Source organism: Xenopus laevis, chromosome 4S (assembly GCF_017654675.1).
Source record: "Xenopus laevis strain J_2021 chromosome 4S, Xenopus_laevis_v10.1, whole genome shotgun sequence".
Classification (NCBI taxonomy): domain Eukaryota; kingdom Metazoa; phylum Chordata; class Amphibia; order Anura; family Pipidae; genus Xenopus; species Xenopus laevis.
In genome coordinates, this window is record NC_054378.1 from 78,186,614 (window position 1) to 78,214,513 (window position 27,900).

Consider the following 27,900-nt stretch of genomic DNA (forward strand, 5'->3'; position numbering starts at 1 on the left):
GTTTGATGCCCACGTTTAGACGCCAAGTGGCATGAGGTCATCTTTGGGTGCGGATTTCAAACTTTGGCACCAAATCTCTTATAAAAAGCCCAATTTCCATTTTTAAAGTGCCCAAGCTAGGCTTCAGTTTATCTGTTTCTGCTCAAGCATATTCCTGTTTATTGATATCCTGGTTTTGACTTTTGCCTGATCTTTTGACTACGATTATTGCTGCCTGCCTTGAACTCTTCGCCTGACTCCCACAACTCTCTCTTCATCCTTGCCAGTACCTTGTTTACGTTCTTGAAACGCATTTTCTTGTTGGCTTCCGCAGTAGAAAGCCTGGACCCACAGGGTTCACTTGTGCATCCAAAGGTATTCACTACTCATGGTTCCTAATAACGAGATTGTTACAGCGAATTTTTGATCTGGCAAATGGACATAACTCTGCAAATTTACTAATATGCCGATTTTACTGAACGTTACCTCATTAGTCAGACTTGCCTTCGCCAGCTCAGACCAGGCGATGCGCAATGGAGTGCAATTTTTAGAGAAAATTTTTCTAAGTGCCAAAAAACGCTGGTGTCTTATCCTTTTTTCTGAGTGATAGCCTGCAAAGGTCCGTAATTTTTTGGGTAACCAGTTTCCCCCATATATTTTCCAACATATGGAACATTAAACTATACAGTGGGCTCATGTATAGGGCATTAACAACTCTATTTTATTTTATTAAGGTTCCCTGGACTTATGTAATGTAATGTATTTGCTGCAACATATACGTCCAAGTTATTTTATAATTTCCCGCCATATGCAAATTAGGCAACGCTAGCGCATCTTGACTTTGATTGCTGAAGTAATGCTAGCGAAAATTCGCCAACATTTTGCGCCCTGGACGCAATCTTGCACTTTAGTGAATTAGCATTGTCCTAGCGAATTTACTCCTGGTGAAGTGTTGCGATGGCTGTGAAGCCATCGCTGGCGAATTTTCGCCAGTTAGGGAATTTGCCCCTATACCTTACTTTCTGCCAAAATTCTAGTATGAATTCATGAAAAATGTTACCACTGGCAAAACCAGGAATTTCACCACCAAACTGGCAAAAAAGTTTGCTCCTCCATACTTGTAAAACACTGGGAGTGGGAGACTGCGGGGAAGTCATCAGAAGGTGGGGGATCAAACTAAAAATGAAGGGCCAGTATAATTAAAATTCACTAATTCAGTGAAGCAAAAAATAATCTTTTCACCCTGAATGCAATTTTCATAGGGGAATTAGGTGTTTCAGATGGGTGTTCAGTGATGCTTGATACCAAGTTTAACACCCTGTTAAATAAAATGGCTCAAAACAGTCATACATATTCGATCTAACTTAAACAGGTATCTTGTTAAATGTGTCAGTTTGTTAAAAACTTTCGTGTCAGGTTGATAAATTGTTCCCAGTGCAATATATGAAAAATCTATCCCTGTGAGTCTCTGAATCAGACTAGAATATATGGTCGCTCAGATAGCTCTTAAATCATGTATTCAAACATTTGCAATTATAATATACTTTGGGTGTTTGCTGCCTAAACATTTCCTGCTATACAACCAATCTAGCACCTAAATATTTCTCTCTACAGAGAAATTCCTGAAAATATTCAATTTACATTTCAATTTAGCACATCTTTAATTGTAAATTGCTCTAAACATACTGGTCCATTGGAAGTTAACAGGCTGCAGGATATGCAGAGAATCAAGTAACACCTCCTTTTCACTTCATTCTAGATTTGACAATCCAATGAAGAGTCTATTCAACACAACATCCCAGAAAGAAAACATTTATGCAAAGCTACTGATTTGTCTTTTTTCACTAGCATTTTGCATTTGCCTACCATTCATGGAAGAAGCTTTTATAGGAGAATGAAAACTTAAGTTTAATTGGTTATTGGACATTTAATTGTGAAGATCACATTTTGACGCTGAACATTAGTTTAACTGGTATTTGTTCAGGAGACACTTTTGGCCATGAAATATAACCATGCAGGGAGGTCTATGAAAAGAATGACCAGAAATATTAAGACCATATGGGAGTTAGCATGATGTGGCATGGTTCCCTGGCAATAATGTTATCATAAATGTATATACTGTATAAATTCCTAATAAATGACTGGGCCAGGGAATGTGCAATGATCAATCCACTTCTCTTCTGTGAGCATACCATTATACACTGACACTTGCCCTCTGCTGGGTTTGAACCAGTTACCTGTGCATTGCAGTATTTTACCCTCATCTTGACCCTACACAGAAAGGCTACAGGTATAGTATTCCCTGTATGTTTAATCTTCCTATTTCAGTCTCTATCGCTCAATCACTCCAAGTTGCTCCGCATTAACTGTCAGCTGAAACTAATTTCTAGAGACATTCCTACAGAGATCCCTTATATCACGGGTGCCCATAAGGTAGATCAGGATCTATCAGTTGACCTTTAGCTGGTGATCAGTAGATCTCAAGAGACTGTCAACAAACAGCTTGACTAAATCACCCTCCTATTTCATGCATTTCATTTAGATATGTATTATGTTAAGGTTATATAAGAAATATTTGTTTATTAAATATACCAATATAAATTCTCTCATAAATCAATATAATATTTAAGTAATATTTTCCATGGAACAGAATGCTAACAATGCTTTTATGGAAGTAGATCGTAATGGGCAACATCACCAGAAGTAGAGCCCACATTAGTAAAGTATGGGTACTCATGCCTTTTATATACTCAGGGCTGGGCTAGGTCGGCCAGCACCCTAGGCAACCTGGCCAGTCACAGCGCCCAATGGGCACGTGCATGTGCAAAAAGACGCGAGCATGCACAACAAGAACTCATATGCCAATTAGAGGGGACCGGACTAGGGATATGAGGCAGAGAAGGTACGTGCCTGACTCCCTCCCCCCAGCTTTGCACTGTATATAGCCCTCGATCTAGCATTATCCACTGCCGATTCTTCAGTCCACTTAGCTGCTAGTCTCCCTGCCAGATAAACACCCCTGAACCTGATTCTTGAACATGTTTGTCTTGAGCTCTGCAAGACCTGGAACCTTGCCATCTCTAAACTTTAGTCTTTGTTTACCCCTTCAGTTGTGACCTTGGACTTTTCCATACTGAGCCGTTAAATCTGTGCTGATTTTAGTTTAATTAAACTGTATTGTGAACAAAGCATCCATTGTGCCACTATACCAGTGGCCCATGTGATTCTATTGTGGTGGTCTATAGATTGGTGAATGTTTTCCTGTACCACCACATATTGGAGTTGAACTTATATAAGGGACAGATACATACAGATTTATGTGTTTATTGTCTTTCATTTTGTATTATTCCATAATTCATAAAGATAATAAATTCTTTCTAAATAGATAGCTGTGAAATAAAAATTTTAAATCTTTATAATTAAAGTGTTATTTCATGATAGATATAAAATAGAGCTGATGTACAGCGCAAACTGGATTTGGTACCGTAGAACTTTAATCAAACCTTCATGTAAACTGTAATTACCAAGCAATCAGTGATTAAGCAGGCTCAGCTCCCTGATATAATTTTATGACATAATACTGTCAAGGCTACAAGTTAGAAACATCTTCCCCCAGAAAAGCAATGTAACTAGAGAGATCAAGTAGTTTGCATTTTAAATAACATGCTTTTGTACCCACCCATGAAATGGGCATGAATCAGAGATAAAGATGTTCCACTTCTTAAATAGCATAGCTCAATGCGGGGTTAACTTTTTTACAACTAGGGTTAGGGTATTGTCACAGTGGAACATGTCTTCGGAAAATGAAGAGCTGAAAATGTTTTCCCATCAGCGATTAACTTTACTGCAGGTGGAAAAGCATATTATTGTCTGCAGTAAAAATATGTCTACATTTTCTCAATAACACAATTCATCTATCTATGACATGATCCTTGCCCCTAAACACAAGGGCCACTGCCTCTGTATATTTAGTCAGGATTTGCTTACTTCATCAAAACAGGAACATTTTGATAACAACATATTCGTTTTTCATCTCAAAGGGCTATAGGGTAGAAATGAAAGGTTCAGCATTGTATGTTATAAAGCGAGGGCTGGGGTCTATTAAATCCATATTCACTCTGTAGGTTGCCTTCGCCCCAGTTTGGAGTTTCACAGATTTGCTTAGGCAGCATTACAGGGAACAAAATGTTCTGATAAAATAATTTAGGATGTTCAATTTTGCAAGTCCCAGGGGAGCTTTAAAAAACCCTTTGGAAGTCTAGAAGACATGACTAGAGTCTGAAACAGAATATCAGGATAAATAAACTCACACTATCAGAACTGTTCACACCAGCTGTAAAGATCCCCACACTGGGAAAAAAAAACTGCAGATGGGGAAACCGACTATAATTTAACAAATAAAATTGTCTTTTTTTTTAACTTTTTCTTGCCAGGAAAAAAAACCTAAGACTATTATGACAATTTACTATTATGAAGGCAGTGTGCATAGTGAAAAAATGGGAGTGGCGTGTTCCTTGTTTGCATTAGCAAACTGCCTTCCTTGATTGAAAAATTGCTACAGGTTCTATCTGGAAGCGCAGAGACTTGCGGTTACACCTATTGCAGCCTGCATTTCGCAGAGCTTTGTTCTTGAGGGGCAGAAGATGGGAGTAATATCGGCATAAACCCTCATGCCCTCTATCTTGTGTGTCATTGAGACGTGCAAGTTAGGGAGCAGCAAAGGACAGACTGCAATGAGACCCTTACTAAACAACTGCCATATGGATTTTTTTATATGGCACAAGGTGCAGCCAAACCGGTGAAAAAAGTGCTGCCTGAATGAGCTCTAATGGGTGTGCTCATGTGCTTCTTCCTCCAGCTGCTGTGAATGACCCCTAAGGCCTAATTTTTTAATCCTAGCAACCGTGAAATTTCAGAGCAGCCTTCAATTGCTTTGATATGGAATATTCTGTCACACAAATATCTGAATTTGAAAATAGGTTTACGGATTTAAGCAGACTTTATCCAGTCTCATGATTTCTAAAGCTAGCGCAGTTTCCCAATTCTGTGTGTGATAAATGGCCTGCACCAGGCTCCACAGGCCTGCAGTTTTGATTTTTGGCAGCTGCCCAGTCTTACGCGCAAGCTCTACATTGTGTGGATATCAACTAATGTTGCAATGGAGAATGAACAGAATATTCAGCTAGATTAATCCTAAAAAATAGGAAAGCTTCTGAGTTCCTGGTGGAGTTTGAAGCATATGCAATCTCTGTCTGTTGTTTTACTCCTATAGGCACAAGTCTGTCCTCACAATGCATTTATCCTGCTGCCATGCTTTATGTTTTAGTGTATTCCAGCAGATTCCATCCAACAGCCAGATATACTGTATATAACACCAACTGATATGCATTTTATCACTGAGAATCTGGCACTGTGAGGCAGCACACCCAACCAATTTCATATACGTTTATTTGGAGTGCTGCTAATCTTCCTAAATTAATAGCAAGAGATTTGCCTTGGAAGCCTTAAATACTCACAGTGTGAATAAAAGTTTCATTAAAAAAATTATGTGTAGGCAATTTTAATTAATGTTTCCTTCATTTAAATATACCCAAGAAGCTCCATACCGCTTCACAGAAATTCAGTCCCTGCCCCAGTGGAGATTTCAATCCAAGGTTCCTATTACATTCATAGAGAACACATGCACTTGGGCAGAACCCAAGTAGACACATTGGAGCACATACTGTCCCCCAGGCATTTGATACAATATAAGCATGTTTGGTCTCTATTTTCGCTAATAACAGTGGGGTACTATCAATGAAAATATCCCCCCCCAAACTTGGAGAGTGGGCACTGTCAGCCGGAAGCTCAGATGGAGAAAATATTTTGGGGGGTCATCCTATAAAGCGATACTGACATGTTACTATAAAAATCATAGGAACGTGTCAGTATAACGTAAATGCTACACCTGAAATTGTTCCCCGCAAAGCCCCCCACAAAGTCCCCGCAAAGCCACTCCCAGCCCGCGACCCTGTGTGCTGCCGACCTGCTGACACTGTAACAGATCTTCCTGGTTGCTTCAGTGACGCTGGGCTGGGGGCGGAGTGATCCTTCCATAGGCTGAATTCCTGTTTTTATTCGTAATCAGCCTATGGAAGGATCACGCCGCCCGCAGCCCAGCATTACTGAAATGGATCAGAAGGTCTTTTAGCAGTGTCGGAGGGTCGGGTGAATGCAAGTTTGTGGGGGTTGGGGGTGGCTTTGCGGGGGGCTTTGAGGGGAACGATTACGGGTGCAGCATTTTCTTGATACTGACACATTACTATGATTTTTATAGGATCACTTTAAATACTTGGTCTGTTAAAACGTGCTACTTGATACAAATTTAACAGCGTCAGAGAAATCATAATATATATTATAGTTGTAATAGTTGCTCTGGGACAGTGGAGTAAACTTACATTTTAGAAGGGCTAGATACTGTAATTGCTCACTCTAGGAATGAAAGTCAGGTTATTTGCTAGAGCAGCAGGGTTACAATAGTACTCTAGGTTAGTATAGGGACCAAGAATTCCCAAGAAGTGGGCACAAGCTCTGGCTTTAAATAATATCATAAGTCTGTAACATTTTAGAGGCAACATACCATCTACAATCAAGTAAGATCTGTGAAGGAACTTGTTAATTATATTTTTAAGAACCCCTTGCGAAAGTATCAGGTTGGAAAGCCTTTCCTCCAGGTTTTCAGCTGGCAGCAGCAGGGGCAAAGCCTATTAGACCAGCAGACAGTGGTCAAACTATCAGGGGTGCACAGGGTGCAATAAGTATATAGCGGGTGGCAGGGGGGATTTTTTTCACCATGTCTGTCCAGAGGGGGGCAGTACACAAGTCTGGATTGGGGAGGGGCATGGGTGCACATCCTGCACCCAGTTCATGTCTGAGCCTAGTTATGCCATTGCCAGTCAGCTTATACACAGGCAGCTTTCCTGTGTCCTTCCCCTAGACTGGAGCTATTCATTCTGGCTTGAGCAGCCTTTTTAATTTTCCATGTGAGGTACCTCAGGTAGACACAAAGCACCTGGCTAGACTTGCATTCTAGAACCCTGGAGACATATAAGATCCATCCTGGGTACAGATTTACGAAAGTGTGAAGTGCCTAACGCTAGCGACTTTCCACCAGCATTGCCACCCAAAGGGACATTGCCAATTCACTAAAAGGCGCAGGTGCCAATTCGCTAGCGAACAGGATAATCGCTAGCGTTCATTCGCACTCTATAGCCATGCAACTTTTCACTCTAGCGAGCAATCGTTACTCTGCAAATTCACTAATGTGTGGATTTTACTGAACGTTACCTCTTTAACCAGAGTTGACTTTGTCACCTCAGACCAGATGAAGTGCTTAAAAGAAACTAGATCTTCCTCAATCTTCTGTCACTTACATCATATCCTGTGTGGCAAAAATGCATTAAAGTTCCAAAACGCTGGCAACTTTTCCCATTTTGAAGTGGAATTGCCTGAAAAAGTCCTGACTTGAACTTTTTTTTTTTTGGCTGACAAACTTTTTTTGGGTAACCGGTTTTCTCCAGACATTTCCTAACATATGGAACATTTATTTGGGCTTATGTGTAGGGCATTAGATTAACTCTCTTGTCTTTATTAAGGTTCACTGGACATGTATAAGATAAAGTGGCAACTTCAAGCATTTGCACCAACATTTATAATAAAGACCCCCATACAACTTTAAATTTCCCGTCGTATGCAAATTGACCTAAGCGCAAGATCATTAGCGAATTTTCGCTAGGCACAAATGAACGATTTTGCATCTTCACTATGAAATGCTCGCACTGCCGAGGTAACACTAGCGAAAAGACGCCAATGTCCGCAACTTCACATATTAGTGAGAATTAGAATGGAACATAAATGAATAACTAGCATAAAGCATAATAGAAAATACAAGCAATATACAATATAGACTAAACAATATTCACCCATTTGTCAGCTATATACTTATAATATATACACAAACTAGGGAAGGAATTTTGCGTATTCTCATCATTTCCTGTTCAATGAGTACATACAGTACTCCAGGCTAAAGTATAAGATATTGAAATTAAATGGATTCGAGTAGCATAAGTAGAAAACTATTTTTTCCTAGCATGACAATGAAAGGTTCGTTGGTTTAATTAGCCTGATAACTGGTGGTAATGCTGGTGGCAACATGACACATAAGGTGCAAGTGTGAGCGTGGGTTAGCATGTGCAACAGGATCCCAGCATCTCTCATTATGAGCTAACCAAACAGAAAAGCACAAAAAAGTAGAATAATAAAGCTAACAGCACTGTTAAAGCTTAGACTTCTGAATTTGCTCTTGGTTTTCAGTTCAGTTGGGCCAACTCAATGGGGTAATGTAATGAAAACTCTGCCCACACCTAATAACCCATAGCAACCAATAAAATACTTGTTTGTAAACAGTTAACCAGTAAATGCAACTTTCTCACAGGTTTCCTTGGGTTACCAGATAAGTAACAAACTTAAGACTTTTAATTACATTACGCCCCTGTAGACCTTTAAGATGAAGCACAGTGTTACCTTACTGTTTGACTTGAACATTGTAAATATTGGAATAAAGTAAATATCTTATTCTCTTAGGAAAGTCACAGCCTTTACTGCCAATTAGCTATTTGACTAATAGATGAAAGGACAACTTCAAAAACTTTTGTATACACTGCATTTGAACTACCTACCCATCAATCCTATTGCCGTCCTCCTGCCCAGGCCCGGACTGGCAATCTGTGGGTTCTGGCAAATGCCAGAGGGGCTGCCATAGAAAGTCAGTATTTAGTGGACTGGTGGGGGCTGTTTGGGCCTCTACGTGGGCTGATTTTGCCTCTGTGTACCTGAAATGCCAGGGCCTATTTTAATTCTCCGTCCGGACCTGCTCCTGCCAGTCAATACTTAGTGGAGAAATCAACCGGAAGCTTGCCAATATGACTTCTAAACTAGTGATGAGCAAACAGTCTAAACTGCAGGAGAGATCAAATGACAGTCACTAGCAAAAGGTCCTTGAATGACTCTTCAGACTCTGCTAATAAAATGGAAGACAGCCACAAAAGACAAAATTCTACTAGCAGAGATGTTAACTAGATATTTACTACATCCCTACACATTTTATCAAACGTTTTTTCTTGTGGGTGGATGGTGAAGCGGGCACGTTACCAACTACGTTAAATCCTCATCTGTTGAACAGAAATGTGACTCTGTGCCAACACTGGTCTGTAAAAATGATTTGCTCATCACATTTTTATGAACGGCCCAGAACTATATAGAAAGGAAGATTTTTTTTCTCAGTGTTGTATAGTACATTTTAAAGTGAACCTGTCACCTGCAAAAATCTAGTACCAATGTATTTGATGACTTAAAGCCAATATTGATATTGCAATTTTCATGATGTTACATACTCTGTATAATAAGATAAGGCTGCAGCAAAAGTTAGCCCATCCATCAGAGACCAGGTGAAGTTTGCAAATCTAAAGCTCCCACATATATCTTGTAAACAGCCCTGGTCCCTTTCACGTGAAATGTCCCGTACTCCTTCCAATAACCCTTATCATTCACAATAAGAACAGTTCTCACCATAAGGTGGCAATATTTAGCCTAAGGGTCTACAGCTGTTGTGGAAGCCAACCACAGAAAAAGTAGTAGTAGTAGTAGTAATAGGAGTCAGGGCCAGATTTGCATAGCGAGAACTCCTTGGCCTGCCACCCTTTGTTATGGTCCCCTTCACTCCTCCACATGTGCAAATTTCCATGGATTCCTGGGGATTGACCTGGGAAATTAAAAAAAACTGTCACATCTCCTGTTCATCCCCAATGCTTTGGAACCAATACAGATGCCACTGGGCAGCATTCCGCCTTAGGCAAAACTGGACCTTGTAATAGTAGTACATCAGTCTCCCTCAGTAATCAATATACAATATTTATAGTACAATTTTATATTCATAGAGACTCAACCAAAGCTCTATATTTTAATTTCATAGCTAAATTCAGTTTATGGTATTTGTGGTTGCCACAGTCCTGTCATAGAAAAAACATAGGGATCAATGTATTGTGTGGATAGTTGCTTCCAATTCACTTTAATAGGAAACATAATCATAAAATCTATCAGAGATTCTTCTGCAAACCCACCAGAAGTATGGGCAAGGCCATATTATATATTTTAACTTGCCAGCATTGTACCATGTTGCAACCAGGAAGTTCTTGCAGATGGCATCAGTAGGCCCAAAGGTCACCTGCCCTCTGTTCAGAATAAATGTTGCAGGAGGAGGTACTTTTCTTTATACCAGCAATAGTCTGACATCAGTTTGCCCATGAATGTGTCCAACTGAGGTTTCCCAGAAATAGTAATGAGCGAATTTATTCGCCCGCCATGGATCTCCATGGAAAAGACACAGCAAAAAAACCCCCATTGACACATGCTTTTGAACAAAAAAAGTTGCCATAAGAAAAAACTCCCATTGATTTTAATGCTTTACGACAAAAAAATGTCACCATAAGAAAAAACACCCATTGATTTTAATGAATTCAAATTCAATGCGTTTTGCGAAATTTCGGCGTTCGCAATTTTTTTCACAGTATTGTGAATTTGTCGGCAAAACAGGACAGATTCGCTCATCACTTCCCAGAACCCATCATTTTGCTCACCATCAAAAGAAGTAGCACTACATAGAGCTAATGTGTCTTTACACTTAATGAGCATCAGGGATTAGGATTAGGAACAAACTGAAAACAATTGTTGCTATGGTGCACTGTAAAACAATACTCCCTCAATTGGGTTGTTTCTGCTAAAAATGCTTCACAGCGAAAAATGGAAAATCACAACAAAGCAAATGACCATTGATTTCAATATATCTGTAAGGCAGTTCTGGAACCTGGATGAACCATCTATATGGAAGGTGCTTCTGTCTGCCCTGGTATTGGTTGACCTGTCTGATAGTTGTCACCCCTCTGTATCCTTTTCTTACACCTCCTTACTGAAAATCTATTTATTCCATCGGTTTACACATATGAGTCATTTTATGATTACACCAACCAACACATTTTTTTCTATTTCTATCTGTCCATATCGGTTTTTCCTGTACTAATAAACTAATAAAAGCATCTATAAATATAAAACAATATATTAATATAAATATATGACCCCTGGAACCCTTTGGAGGTAATAAATAACAGATCCCATCAGAAGATACCATTTACTGGGCAGCTGTCTACATGTGATTGATTTCTTTATGTTTGTAGATGAAGGCAAATGTAGACATTATTTACTATATATAAAACCCTGCTAGACAATGAAATGCCATTTGGCTTTAGCAGTGCATTGCTATGAGGTTCTATAAAAGTTTCCAGGAGCAATATCAGGACATGGTCTTGCAATAGAACAAAATGAGAGGAAACCTTTGTGCTTAGACTGGAGCCTTACCCCTAATTATGACTATTCATACCCACACAAACTGTAACTGTTACATTCCTTTAGCAATATGGTGTTTTACAAAGTGATTTAGGGTTAACAATCTGCAGAATGGGTTCAGGGTTAGGAATTTTGTGATTCATATGGTTTTGAAGGACTGGATAACCTTGTTATGTTTTACAGGTACATTAATTCAGCAGGATTTGCAGTTTATAAGCATGATTTTGTTTCAAGCTATCTGAATTCTTAAGTTATGCGGACATTCCAGGGAAGTCTAATGGGGTACAAGATGGTCAGGTATTATACCCAAATAATTAGTATTCAACCTAGTGCATCCATCCTTATTAGTATAAACAAAAAGAAAATCAAGGACTTACATCAAAGTTACTGCTAAAGAGGCAGTTGGGAAAACACAACCTCAAGCTTGACTTTTATATGAGTTAAAGAAGCAGATCCAAAAAGTATTGAAGAAAATTGAAGTCGGGTTAAGCTGAGCTGTGGAACGGCAGCTCTGCAGCTCACAGACTGGAACTAATTTTTCATAAGAATAAAAGTAGAAGATAAATGGAAAGCCTTTAAACACATCTCAGTTCAGTCCCCTGTGAAGCAACTATAATAGAAACAAATTGTAACTCTGAAGTGTTAGCGCAGAAACAGGTAGTAAAAAAAAACACAAATGAAGTTTAAAAACACATTTTTAAACACAGTCAATAGAATTAGCAAAAAGTAAAAGAAAAGCTACTGTGCTAGCAATCAGAAAATGAAACAGAGAGTGCAGAAGAGAAACAATTGTTATTGGATCCTATTAAAGGAATAAAGAGAGAAAACTTTGTTTACATCAAAAAAGTCTTGTTTAGTATCATGGAGCACAGATATTGGATCATTTATGCGGAAACCCGTTATCCAAAAAGCTGAGAATGATGGGATGGTCATCTCTCCATTTTAATCAAATAATTCACATTCCCTTTTACTCTGTAATAATAAAACAGTACCTTGTGTTTGATCCCAACTATGATCCTTATTGGAGTTACTGGAGGTAAAACAATCCTAATGGGTTCATTCGTTTTGAGTAGACTTTAGGCGATACTTATCAAAGGTCAAATTTTTACAAAATTTGATTTTATTTACAATTTTAAATGGTATATTATATATGAAAAATATATTTGAATATTTGAATGTCTAAAATTTGATCAAATAGTACCGACCTGAAAACTCAAATTGAGTTCAAACTCCAAAAAAAAATCTTTAATATTGCACGTATTACCCATTGGATTCTAGGGGTCATTTTCTCAGCGAAACTTGGCAAAATATTTCGCTTATCACTAATATTAACATCTTCAAATTGTTCAAGGGACCTCTGTCATTGACTTCTACATGAGCTCGACAGGTTTTAGGTGGTGAATATTCAAATTCGAATTTTTGACGGGTCTGACTGTAATAAATCTCACATTCTAATTCAAATTCAAGTTGGTGGTTTTAAATTTGAAACGGTGTGCGAAAATGTGATTTTTGACCCCAAAAAAATTAGAAAATTCGAACTTACCATTCGAAACTTTTGAGATCCAATTTACAGAAAGGTCTCAAGCATTCTGGATAACAGGTACAATGCCTATATATCATTCTATAGGTGTGTAGGGTAATTATATCAAATAACCTCCATCTACAATAAGCCCAAGAGCCCAGAATAGAAACTTCCACACATACAACTTCTTAATACCAATGGCACACACTGACCTTTGTCTTCAACAGGAGAAGTGAAGGAACAAAGTATCAGAAATACCTCCAATTGCTACATCTTATGCATGGTTGGGATTCTTCTGTAGAGATGTGTTCAGAATAATAGCAGTCTGACACCACTAACCTGATCAATCACTGTTTTTGGTAGAAATTATTCTACATGGCAAATAATTTATTAGTAGGAGTAGTAGAGTAATACAAAACCAACAGACCCAACAGTCATGACATGCTGCTGATTCTGTGTAATTGAATCATTAATTGAGGTTCTTCAAAATAATAGCAGTGTTCAAAATAATAATAGCTTGTTCAAAATAATAGCAGAGTGGAGTTCAGTTAGTGAGGACATTAATTCTGTGAAAAACAGGTGTCAATTACGGCCCTTATTTAAGGAAGGAAGGCAGCAAATGTTGTGCATGCTGGTTATAGTCTATTACTCTCTGAAAATCTGAGCAAAATGGGTCATCCAGACATTGTTCAGAAGAATTTTGATTAAACAGTTGATTGGAGAGGGAAAAACATATAAAAAAGTGGAGAAAATGATAGGCTGCTCAGCTAAAATGATCTCAAATACTTTAAAATGGCAACCAAAACCTGAAAGACGTAGAACAAAATGGAAAACTACCATTCAAATGGATAGAAGAATTTTCAGTTTTTACCATAAATATTTGAGTTTCTAAAGAATGCAGAGACTGCTATTTTTGGGAACAGCCTAATATTCCCTGCTGTAAAGGAATAACACAAAATTGATAAATTGTTCTTCATGTTTTTGATTTGGAATAGAATGTGTGGTGCAGTGTTCACAATGCATTTGCGTGTATGGAAATAAAAGGTATGGATCCATTATCAAGAAGCCCATTATCCAGAAAGCTCAGAATTATGGAAAGTCGTCATCCATAGACGTCATTATAATCAAATAATCCAAATTTTTTCAAATTATTTCCCTTTTCTCTGTAACAATAAAGCAGTATCTTGTACTTTAAACGAATATATAATTAATCCTTATGGAAGCAGCACCAGCCTATTGAGTTTATTTAATGTCTATATGATTTTCTAACAGATTTATGGCATGATTATCCAAATTATGGAAAGATCCATTATCTGGAAAACCCTGCACATTCTGGATAAGAGATCCCATACCTGTATAAGGATTTTGAGTTTTATTCACTTTTTGAAACACAATGCTATTATTCTGAACACAACTGTGTATATGAACATGTGGAAGCTTACATGGTGGTTGTGATTTAAGTGCCATTTTATAATTCATTCCCATAATGGCAAAGGAATTGAAACAATTTCTGGTGTTGTCACTATAACTGGTCTCTAGAGGACTTAGACCTATGAACCATCTGAGTGTCATAAAGAAAAGTGCTTCCAATCCAGCTTTGCCTTTCTTTCAAAGTGGTAATTTTACGAAGCATTTACTTTATGGACTTTTCTTTTGAGGAGCACTCACTGCCAACTGTACAAGAACATTATCTTGTGTATTACACATCAGTATAAATATGTGACAAAATGTCTATCCACACTGGGGGATATTTCTCAACACTGGGAAATTTGCCTCTGGGCAGTAACCCATGGCAACCAATCAAATTGTTCTACTTCCATGCTGGCTTTAAAAAGCTAATCACTGATTGGTTGCTATGGGTAATTACCCATGGGCAAATGTGTCCAGTGTTGGTAAATGAGGCTCACTTTGTCTAAGAACCCTAGTAGATTATTCATTGGTTATGCAGTTGGTTTATTTGGGATGCATTCCAGTACTAATTTCTTTATTGAAATGTTTATGGTGTTACATTCTGAATTTCTGATTTTTGCTTTGCACTTGTGATAAGGTCAGCCCTGGTTGCTGCTATGGTTTCCTGACATGACATTCAGAGGTGAAATGAAATGCCAGTAACCTGAATCTATGAAGGTTCTCATTCATCCAGGTCAAAGTATATCTATGGTAATAAGTCAAATTAACTGGACTTACTGTATATTTTGTTAGTCATCTGACTTTCTCAATTCAGAATGACCTGAACAAATATATGTTTTATACCCTGGATTCTTACGCCAATCATCATAATCTGTTTAGTGAAACCATTTCGGATTTGGATCATAATAAATCTTGAAAAATTCTAGGTTTTACTGCATTTTCTCTAAAAATTCTCTAAATCTTTACCCCTTTAAAACATATCCAGAAAAAGTCAAGTCTTCATAAATAGGCCCCTATGTGTTGCCTCTGTTCAAGCTTTAATAATTACCTGGTCAATTTCAAATATATCTCCATTTGATGGACAAGTGACTGGGTATTCACTGCATCTGGTATTATTCAGTCTAATTAAAGGAGGAGGCCCAGATGGAAATACTACTTAGTCTGTATGAGCTTGAACTTTTACAGTGGCATCACAGCAGAGATGTTCTGCTCACAAACATCATGGACAGAACATCTTGTGGCATCTACTATCTGTAATTCCCCTCTGTGCCAATTGGAAACTTTGTAGGAAGCTATTTCTAGTAGTGGCAGGGCTAGGGCCAAAGACCTTCAAGTATTGAACTGTCCTGCCTTTAAAGTGAGACACAGAATACCCAAACTTTTCCTGAACTGACAGCTAGAGCATATAGAGAACACGCACTGTGGAACCCTATTATTTATATAGCATAGTGTAATCCAAATTTTCAGTTGTTATTTTAATGTTGCTATTCTGATTTGTACCATAGGTGCTATTCTTCACGCTTTTATGTACAACTGCTATTATAAACTATAAATCTGGTTCAGGGAAGATATTCCATTATGGTCTTCTAACAAGAACTCTGCATTAAAGTAATTTTTCTACAAAAAATTGCAGCACTTTGCAGTTGGGCTGCTTCACATAACCATGCTCTGAAATGGGACTTTTGACTACACTTAAACAACTTGCGTAGTTCTAACAACTGTACATTTATAGTTGCTTTCTGGCAGAGTCAGTTCTGTGCAATCTGCCAGTTTTGAAAACTGACGATTTCCAAGGACAAACTCTTCCTAGAACAGAGAATTGTCCCTGAAAACTGGGTTATATTTAAATAGGTATTAGATAGGAAAAATAAAGTCATAATTAATGGTTATATTTTCTTGTTGGACCATTTACAGAATCAGCAGATCAGCGGTTCCTAGTCGGTGAACCTGCCTATGTCCTCCTAGCTATTTCTGGGAATTTATGTTCAAACTACGTACTCAAAAAACGTATTTACTGCACTAGATATTATCGGAACTATGGCTAAACGGATGATGTTTCATATATCTCTAATATTGTTGTGAGCTAAGGGGGCCAGAATAAATATGAGAACTCAATGAGCTTGAACTGAAACAGCCTGGAAAATACTCCAACACTGAACAATAGTATTTCCAAATCATCTTTTTGAAAGGAAAGTGCTTCTCAGTGTAAAATGAATAAAATTACAGACATTTCTGGTATAGATAGATTTGCCCATCATTTTGATACCTTCCAGAAAGCACTTATTACTACGTAAGAAAAATGCTTATATGCTAGCTTTGTAGTGGGGAACTGCTTACCATAGGAAAGTGCACCGGAGCTCTCTGTACTAACACAAAAAGAACATTTGTTTTTCTATATTTGCCCTTTAAAGAGTTAAAAAAACATTAGCACAAAATGAATTTTCAGAATTAGGTAATGGTTCAATTTCTAAAGACAAAAAGTTGATTTCTCCTGTGAATTCTCTCCCATTCAAGAGGCCTATGTAAAATACATTGTTCTTTGTATTTTCAAACAATTACTGCATGACATTCCTGATTAAATGAAATAAGCAATGGAACTTATTGATCACCTGATCAATCAGTGATGCCGATGTAAGCCATGGCTCAAATAACTTCAAACCAAATGCCGCAGGGTTAATAGGAGGGAAAGGCAGCAGAAGCTTTGGCTTAGTTTGAAATACAGAGGATGCTTCATATCTGCTAACCTCTGCTGTTGGTATCTGGCACCTTTAATGTGTATGATAAGAACGATAATCGCTTCCCGTGGAGAGCAAGCTATTTGGCCTTAATATTGAAGGTGGCATATATCAAAGGCTACCAAAATACTGGATAAAAGGTGGATATCATAGTGATGGGCAAATTGCTGCCCTTCAGATTTTGCTGACAGTTAGGGGCCGATTCACAAAGGTTCGAATATCGAGGGTTAATTAACCCTCGATATTCGACTGGGAATTAAAATCCTTTGACTTCGAATATCGAAGTCGAAGGATTTTAGCGCAAATAGTGCGATCGAACGATCAAAGGATTATTCCTTCGATCGAAGGATAAAATCCTTCGAATCGAAGGATTAGAAGGATTTTAATCCAACGATCGAAGGAATATCCTTCGGTCCTTCGGTCCCCATAGGCTAACATTGAGTTCGGTAGCTTTTAGATGCGAACTAGGGGGTCAAAGTTTTTTCTTAAAGAGACAGTACTTCGACTATCGAATGGTCGGATGGTCGAACGATTTTTAGTTAGAATAGTTCGATTCGAAGTCGTAGTCGTAGTCGAAGGTTGTAGTAGCCCATTCGATGGTCGAAGTAGCCCAAAAAACACTTCGAAATTCAAAGTTTTTTTACTTCGAATCCTTCACTCAAAGTTAGTGAATCGGCCCCTTGTAGTTCAGCTACATTGTCTGAATGTCCATCCCTTCATCCTCAGTGCCCTTTCAAACCACACTCCACATTCAGAAGCAATGTGTGGGTCGAAGAGAAATGTATATATACCTCATCTTGACTATTCATACTGTAGTTACATAGTCAGTTATATTGAAAAAAAACCCCACAATTGACCTATGGTTTACCTGGTGTATGCCCAGCATTATTGACCAACATGAGGGGTAAAAATGATTCTATCATATCAGCTCTGTTTTGTTCTCTGTTCTATTTTGCACAAGTATAATCCGATGGCACACAGGTCTGCAAGAAATCTTCAAATATTTATTTTTAAGCGGAGTGCAATGCAACGTTTCAGGGAGAAAACCCCATTGTCAAGCATGCTGTTTTCTCCCCGAAACGATGTATTGCCATCGGATTTTTCTTGCTGTATGTTGCTGTGAGGTGCCCGAGCCTCTACCTTTGTGCACCGGGCATCTCTATAATTACGTAGGGTGTGTGAGGTCCTGCTCTGTTCCCAGTCTATTTTGCACAAGGTCAGACTGCAAATCCTTCTACTACTGAACTAATTCCTCTTGCTAGCCTAGCATTTGTTCTGCTTCCTCCAGGTCTTTATTGCATTGTATTGCTTGAAATTAGATTTCCTAGATCCCTTTCATCTGTTGTTGTTGACAGTAAATTATGGTTATATGTCTGTGTTGTAAATTAGGATTTATGTTCTCAACATGAATTCATTTTCCTTTGGTCTTGTTAATTATAAGGTTGTTATTTAAGCAAGGTAGCTGCTGCAGTGGCATGGCAAAACAATTATACCAAAATCTACCTTTTAAGGGGGTTTTATAATAAAAGGCACTAAGCAGCAACCAATCAGCAGGTAGCATTTACTGGTCACCTGTTTAAATGCAACCATCTTATTGGTTGCTTTGAATTACTGCTCCTGGGCAAACTTAGGGGCAAATTCACTAAGATTCGAAGTTGCACCAGGCGCAACTTCGCCAGGCGTAGTTTCGCCAGCGCTCCGCAAATTCACTAAAATCCGAAGTTGCGCTCAGGGGTAGCGTCAGGTTGCGAAGTTGCGCTAGCGTTGATTCGCTAAGTAAAGCGAAGTTACGCTAGCGAAGGCTAATTTGCATACGGCGCAAAATTCAAATTTCAATGGAGGAATACGTATCAGCACTACAAATGGCTAGAAAACCTTCAAATCATCAAATAAAAAATTTATTTTGCCCTACACATGTGCCCACTGTCTAGGTAAGTTGCCATGAGTCAGGAAATGTAGGGGGGAAGGAGGGGAGCCCCTAAAAATTTTTCGATCTTTTTCAGCCTATCACCCATAATGTAGAAAACACGCCAGCGTTTTTTGGGACTTAGAAAAATTTTTGACTTTTTTTGAAACCCCTATCTACTCTATCTTCGCCAGGTCTGAGGTGGCGAAGGAAGTCTAGCGTAAAAGGTAGCGTTCAGTACACTGCGCGCGTTAGTGAATTTGTGTAGTTACGTCGCCAGCGAAACTTCGCCAGGCGTAAGGGTGCGAAGTAACACTAGCGAAACTACGCCAGCGTTCGTTAGTGAATTTGCGCAGTAACGAAAATGACAAACGCTAGCGAAGTGACGCTAGCGTTCGGCGCTTCGGCGCTTAGTGAATTTGCCCCATATGGGGGTATGTCTTTTTGTTTTATGCACCATTCACTTGTATAAAGTGCCGGTCAGTGTTTTATTAAATACTGCCAGTTTTTATATAATAACATATTTTAAAAATGCAATGGAGTTCTTTCCTTTTTCTTTCTAAGATCTTGTAATCCTGTTAAATGCTCATTGTCCTGCAGAGATACAAAGAATGATCTGCAACTAGAACTTGGGCTGCTGTGGTCTAAGGGCTATAGCAAATGGGTGCTGTCAAGAATTTACACAGCACCAACCAATTATCTTTATAAGCCTTTATCCATCATTGACTTTATGACTCCAAACAAACAGATTTTAGGCTGCCATAAGCCTTTTTTAAAACCCAGAGCATTTCATCAGCCACTGCTACAAACCAGTGTGGACAAAATGCCTCACTCTGCCTGTCATTGCTCCAGATACTAGAGAATAGAAAGTATCCATTCTGACACCATTATCGCTCCGTTTGTGTCCAAAAGGGTGGAATTAATTCATTAGTACTTTGAGGGATGACTGCTGGAGAGGGGCAATTTGTCCCCTAATTGTTTCCACCAGATATCAGTGATGGACAACAGTTTGTTAAAAGATAGCTAATCAGAGAACCTAGCCTGGTTAGGGTGATACAGTCTAAAAAGAGCCAAAAAGGCTTTATGCTACATGCCTTGCATGTGAAGGACAGTTGAAGCATGCAATGGAGCGAAATTCAAATGGATTTAAAGGGACATTTTGTATTTTTTAGTTGCCCGTTAGAGGTTCATCTGTATTGATTTCCTGGTGCTTCTGTTCTGCGATATTGTCTGTTTCCTGATTCCTGTGGTGACCCCTGCCTGTTTTTGATGATTCTGATCTCTAAAATCCTGACCCAGCCTGGTAACCGACTCTTATCTGTATCCCTCCTGATTGATATCCTGGTTTGACCCTTGCCTGTTTGACTCTGCTTCATATTTTAAAGCACCCAATCCTGAAAACCTGAATATCTCCTAAAGTGACACCTTACTTGTTCTATAGAATCAGAAATGTCAGAAGCACGGCTGTACACCCAATAAGGCATTATATGCCATAGGTGCAAGCTGTAGCCAGTCATATTCCATCTGAACAAGATGCATCTATCTCAATTGTGGTCTGATAAATGGCCCAATTCGAGTCACATTAAATGCCCCCGTCCGAAAAGGTGCTCTCACTCACTGACCCTGTTAATGTTCTGCCAAAACCCTTTCCATCAATCAGGTTCACAGAAAGAAATGATTCACAGATGGTTATTGTATTGTCAATGCTCCATTACCCCCTTCACATTACTGTATTTTAGAAACTCCTTCTTTTAACTTGACATATTAATAGAGAATTACCCAATTACAGGAGGCAACCCTTTATAGTATGACTGGATGCCAGTAAACCTGTTAGCCAATGTTGCTGCTCTACCATTCCCAGCATCTCTTATTGATAATTAATACCTGTACTTTTGGGAGCTGTAGTTCAGTAGGGGAATTTGGATAAAAACAGCATATAGCAGAGTATTACACAGTAACAGGGACAGGCGTTTGTTGTATAGATAAAAGTCAAGAGGAGTAAAACAGCTTGAATACCCCCAGCATTCTCATTGGAGCAGGTGTGCTATACTTCCAGCATACAGTATAGCTAAAGATGCCAAACAAATCCTTAAAACATTATTCTCTGCAATAAAGGATTGCCTTCAACAGAAGTTCTCTACACAGTTATTATTATGCACCAATCACAGGCACACTAAGCAATTGCTGTTTATTACTTTTAAAAGTATAGAAGAATAACCCATATTCCAATATACTGGGGCATTCCATACTCAAAGCACTCATTCTATCAAAGCGCAGCAGTATAAATGGTCATGATTGCTGGGCCCTAAATTTCTTGAGTTCCAGTTCACAGCATAATATTTATTCCAGATTTAAGAACCTGCAGTTAAACAAAAAATAAATCTGCACAGGCATGAAAAAAAGGAGCTTGTAACTATATTATTTTATGTTCCTAATCTACTCGGAAATTAATGAACCATGGACAAAGGGAAAGCAGAAGGAACAGCACTTCCAAACATAAATTGCAGGTCATGGATAACAGCTCAGCTGTGTAAATAATGTGCAAATACAGTGTAGTTTAACCCATGCCAGCAGGCGCGTACTGTAAGGGACTGCTCAATGGTATGTATGTGGTGCTAGTTTTTGAAGGCATCTCACATGTATAGCACTGACAGCACGACGCTGCTCTGCACAAGCTATAGATTAGCACTAAGGCTTTTAAAATGTTCTCAACAACTACACAGCAGGATACATTTCACAAAGGCCCAGGTGAAGCTGTCAAAAATTGACTGATCTGCTAATGCTGATGTTGAAGAGCTGAAGATTTGTGCTTCCCCTCTGGCACCTAAGGCTTCAGACTTGCTCTGCTAAAGCAACTGTTTTCAGAGTTAAACCTTTAGCTGTATCCAACTGCACAAGTCAGGAGGTCTCACCGAAGCAGAGGTGAGGAGAGCAGTGGTGTCGGCATTCTGACAAGTGTACCGGCTCAAGAAAAACAACTACCATTGCCCTTGCGAGGATACAGCAAAAGAACAGTATATTAATATGGGTTGGTGCCATTCTATGGCACAAGAAAGGCTTGTGTGCTGAGGATTTCTACACTGGATAAACCTTGGGAAAGACAGTGTCCACTAGTTATATGTCATTTGCGAAAATGTTGATCTCTCTGCAATGGAAAGACATTTGCATCATTTTAACATTTTAATAACAAGTTCAATTTGGACAAAGCAGGAAAAAAAACTCAATGATTCATCCAATAAAATCCAGGCTCCTGTCACAAAGTCAGCAATAAGCATTAGGCATGGCCCCTTTACAGATGCCTTTCACTGGCCTCTAGAATACATTTTACAAAAAAAATGGTAAAACCTTACATTCAGTTGTCCAAGCATTGCATGGCAGTTGCAGCATTTCAGGGTCAAAGGCAGAACATGCCTCTACACAAAAACAACTCAACTATCTGCCCTCACCTCCGAGGTTACACACCAGCAGTCATTTCTGTAGCTGCCTATAGAAGGAAGTACAAATAGTACAGTTGGATATGGCACAGTGAGTCATGAACCTCATTTCTACTAATGTTTGTGAAGCCACAAGTGATTCCCTATGAATTATGAAGTGCCGGTGAGAAGTGTTGTTTCCCTTTGCAAGTTCTGTGTGCAGTGATATGACTATTTAATGAAGTATCATCAATTAATGGCAAAAAAAGGTTTCAAGGAGGTTACAAGGACACTGATTGGGATTGTAATTTAGGAGGATCTACTATATGGGCCAAAATAGGTAAAATAGTTTACCTACATAGTGTTTGCAGTTTAAAAGGATACTATCATGGGAAAACATGTTTTTTTTTTCTTCAAAATGCATCAGTTAATAGTGTTACTCCAGCAGACTTCTGCACTGAAATCCAATTCTCAAAAGAGCAAACAGATTTTTTTATATTTATTTTGAAATCTGACATGGGGCTAGACGTTTTGTCAGTTTCCCAGCTGCCCCATGTCATGTGACTTTTGCCTGCACTTTAGGATGGAACTACTTTCTGGCAGGATGTTATTTCTCCTCCTTAATGTAACTGAATCAGTCTCAATGGGACTTGGCTTTTACTATTGAGTTTGTTCTACCAGGGAGCTGTTATCTTGTGTTAGGGCGGTGCTATCTGGTTACCTTCCCATTGCTCTTTTGTTTGGCTGCTGAGGGGGTGATATCACTCCAACTTGCAGTACAGCAGTAAAGAGTGACTAAAGTTTATCAGAGCACAAGTCACATGACTGGGGGCAGCGGGGAAACTGACAATATGTCTAGCCCAGGCCCGGACTGGCAATGTACCTGTTCGGGCAAATGCCCGACGGGCAGCTCAATTTTTTTTTAAAAGTGGGCTGCTCCGAGGCACCTTCCTCCCTCCCTCGGTTGCAGTGCAAGAAAAAAACCAGGCACAACACTAGACAGCCTGTGTGTGCAGATCTGCTGCTGCTGCTGCACGGAACATGGGGGCGGAGTCGGGGGCAGAGTCGGGAAGCGAGCAGGAACTTTCTGCACAGACTAAGGAACAAGGTAGCTGGGCAGGAGAGGAGAAAAGAACAGTAAGTCTGCTCCCATACTGCATACAGCCCCTATGGTGCTATTTTTCTGGTCTGTCACAGTAAACGCTGACACAGTATTTGAATTTTGGTGTGTGTTGGGTCCCCATATACAATTTCTATTTGCAACACACAAGTCCAGCTTGAAGGTGAATTCATGTGATATTTTGATTAAATAATGTGGTTCTGCACCATTGAATTATATGTTTTATTATGAGTAGTGTCAAAATACTCATGTATTATAAGGGATAATGTACCCCCTACTGTAAATGATAAGGATATTAGAAGTCACTGAGGGGTTGTTCTGTGACCATATAAAGGCACAAGGCTGCAGGCTGAGTTATACATGGATTTCTGAGTATCACTTGCATATTAAAAGAAGTAATGTACCACCTACTGTAATGGTAAACTATTAAATCCTTATAATTTTTAAATAAGACGTTCAGCTTATAATAAATGGCAAATCAACAAAATGATTAATAAAGCCACACTAGATTTGTGTGGTGCCAGTAAAGAAATGTTACTGTACTGTAACATAATAATACTAATAAATGAATAACTGTAATATTTTAGATTAATTACAATTAAGCGAGAAAGGCAGCTCTTTATGTACATCATTTTTGCAGTTTTACCCCAATATATGTGTGGATGAGTACCAAACTACTGTGTGTTTACATGTGGGCTGTATTGATTTTTTTGCCCGGGCTGCTTTTTACTCCCAGTCCGGCCCTGGTCTAGCCCCATGTCAGATTTCAAAATTGAATATAAAAAAATCTGTTTGCTCTTTTGAAAGATGGATTTCAGTGCAGAATTCTGCTGGAGCAGCACTATTTACTGATGAATTAGGAAAAAAAAAACATGTTTTCCCATGACAGTATCCCTTTAAGTTCTCCATATTGTTATACCTGTGGTTGTAGTTCTTAGTGTAGAGCAGAAGCATTAGTGCAAATTTCTGTCCTACATGATCTATACCAATAGTGTTAAAGCAAAGGATTACTATTTCTTTTTATTGGTATTTACAGTGTATATGTTATTAGCTGACATAAAATACACAGAAACATCTGTGAGGTAAAAACATTGACAAATTCTGTCAGTGTTAAAAAAAATGACTTCTTAATCTCTGCGCAGGGATCAAATTGCTGGTCATTTCCTATTATCCTAGCAGAAAAGTTTCACTGGCTCCCTCAGGGTAATTACCAAGCTGACATTTTGGACGGGCATCACCCAGTAATTAAATTGTCTTTAGTCTCCACCCCCACTCAGTTTATATATGTGAAGTTCTGAACTTCTGATCTTTACTTATTACTAGACAATTTATAAGATGGTCCAGTGTCAATACAGCAGCAATAAAGTGGCTAGGAGTGAGGCTGCTATCATGGGAAATCAGGCAATGCATAAGAGTGTGAGGAGCTGACACTGCAGGTATTAAATCATTTAATGCTGGACTTGCTTGAAAGGCATCACTGGCTCCTTCCATAGGGAGAGGGGTCGTCAATCTGCTCAAACTGAAATAGTTCCATAGTTATCTTTATGAATGATCAGTGGGAATCCAAGCTGACAGATGTAATTATATAAATATATATGATATACAACAGCAAACTCTATATGACCTATATGAAAATACAAGAACTGAGACTATGTAGAAATAAGCAATGGTAGATCTTTGGGATGTTTGACTCGTGCAGCCGCTTTGCCCACTGAATAATTGCACACATAACTCTATTTCCAGTAGTAATTAACCACTTTGGGATAATGAGAGCAAGCATGTCAAATTATTTATCATAGAATTCCTATGAAGGAGGAAGGAAGGAATTTAATGGTCTGCTGTGGTAAGTTGTAGTGCAACAACATGAAATGAAATCTATGTGGGGTACCTGTACTAAACATGTGACAGGGGAGCTATAAAATAGCAGTTACATTGAGAGGATGGAATGATAATTTCATTGATGCAAATGCTCTTTAAGGAACAGATAGCTATTTTACTTAGGGTAAATGATTTTAACCAAAATGACAAGCTTTTGACTGGACCTGCTTCACTTTTTGCACCCAAGAAAGATGAGTTTAAGGTGGGCCTTGCCTTTCAGTACGAAATGGGAGGGGGGGATACTCCCAAAGATGATGGCAGGGAAGCCTGAGAGACAGACAGAATGGGGTAGGAATTTCACTTAAAAAGCAATAATTAAAATGTTCACCACACACAAGAGATTAGAGAGAAGACTGGAATATGCTGGGTGTTTCATTTTGCTAATTAAATAAGCACCAAGTGAACCAAGGGAGCTTTGACTCAAGAGACTATTAAAGGCAATTGGAAGAATCTCTAAAAGCACAGCCTAAAAAAACAAGAAAAAAATGCCTTTAGCAAGTGAAAATATACACATACTAATTCATTGCTCCCTGGTCATATACTACGTGTCATTATGCTGAACATTGTAATGGGTTTACACTTAATACTGATGTGTAAATTGGAGAAAACTAGGCAGAAACTCGGGTGATGCTCTGTTGCAGCTACATAGAGGTTGGAGTCCAATGTCCTTCCAGCATCTCATTCATAAAAGGAAATTCTGGTACAAAAAAAGGTAACAGTGTCACGACAGCTACTGTGCATCTGCTGCATTTTTGTCAGTCAAAATACAAAATCATTCAAAGCTCAGTACTGGATCGATACCATCCACTAACTGCTGCCGTAAGCTATTCTTACAATGAATTGCCTTCTTTCTATTTTTTTTTTCTTCTTTTCATTATTTTCTCCCTCCCTATATTAACTGACGGAAACTTATGTGCCAAGTGTCTGACAGAATGTCTATGTGAAGCTCTAGAGCCACAAAGCAGCATTATCTCCAGCTAAAGTTCTGCAAAACATTTATGGGTTCCAGTGTCACCTGCTTAACAGAGGGAGGTCTCCTATTAATGGGTAGAGCCAACAAAAATCCTATCTTTTCTTATACAGGAAAACACTGGACCCTGCATCAGCCGTTCCATTACAACACACAGCTTTCAAGGCAGAAGTTCAATTTGATATAAAAGAATTAAATAAAATAAATATAAGGTTTGTTATACAGAGAAGAGATTTATAATAGGGAAATATGATGATTAGGTATAAACATTGCTCCCTATTTCTCTAGTATCACTGCATGTTCTACATCGCAAGCAGCACAACAATGGTCCTCCAAGGAATTTTATTGCAGTGCTATTCACCCAGGTTTAGCATGCACAAATAAATCTGCAAATAGCTCACTCACATCTTCATATAAAGCAGTTGAAGCAGCAATTGAAGCAGCAGTCGCACCCCACTGTGCGCATTAGTCTAAAAGTCTGTGCTGCTGACTGCTGTCCAAGGTGCTGAAACTGACACTGGAACTCACCCGGCTGCGGAGAGCGCCCTGGGATGCTAAGGAGTCTGCCACAGGCTCAGGATTGAGGGTGTAGAGAGTTCCTTCAGCAGCTTTGGCTCAATCCAACTGTATCAGTTTTTTTCTGCCTTTTGGTATCATGTGGATTCCCTCAGCTGCCTCAGTGGGTATCTGTTGCAGTCTCTCTCCGATCACTCTGCTCACTGTGCAAGCGTTACTGATCCTGATTGTGGTTTATCAGAGTGCAAAAAGGCAATGCTGTCATATATCTTTTCCTCTTGGCCCCCATCAGCTGCGACTAGTCTGCCGTGGCCCCCTAGTGGACACAGAGAGGGCCAACAATATGACTGTACTTAAAATGTAAGGTGCAGAACTCTGGGCAATTCCAACTGTGGGGCTGTCACATACATCCCTACCTGATTTATTGGAACAAGTTAAGCTTAAAAGTATGTTTATTAAATTAAATTATACCTGCCCAGATTATTACTAATTTGGTAACTCAAGTAGAAGACTGGGTTATATTTACAGCTATTACATTTGGGTGTGCGTCATTTATATTGCCACAGGATAAACAAAAGGGGAAGCCTGATTCAAAATGATGTGGGAGCTGTCAGAAAGGGTCTTGTACATGGCTGCAGTAAGTATTCCTAGCAGCCACCAGGTGCTCTAGATAAGGTGGATAGTTCATACATATGAAAAGGAAAGACTGGGTGTACCAGTCTCCGAAATGTTTCTCTAGACAGAATTGTGTTGCATATGCATATACTAGAAACAGTCCTAAAGGGTTATATAAGTTATTTCTGATGATGCTGTTGACTTTATTCCCAGAAAATGAAGGTACAAACATGCCACCTGCTATCCAGAATGCTTGGGGCCTGGAGTTTTCCAGATAAGGGGACTTTCAGGAATGTAGATCTCCATACCTAACGTCTACTAAAAAATCATATAAACAATAAGTAAGCCCAATAGGTTGCTTTGTCTCCAATAAGGATTATTTATATTTTAGCTGGGATAA

The 27,900-nt window shown here is 38.9% G+C and overlaps 1 protein-coding gene across 1 annotated transcript in view; it reads right to left on the reverse strand.

Moving 5' to 3' along the window:
* Window positions 1–27,160, reverse strand: part of LOC108715624 (tenascin-R) — a 206,753-nt gene extending 179,593 nt beyond the window's left edge. The window contains exon 1 of the mRNA XM_041561497.1: window positions 26,898–27,160. The gene's annotated coding sequence lies outside the window, so the exon portion shown is untranslated. The remainder of the gene's footprint in view (window positions 1–26,897) is intronic.
* Between the last annotated feature and the right edge of the window lie 740 nt (window positions 27,161–27,900).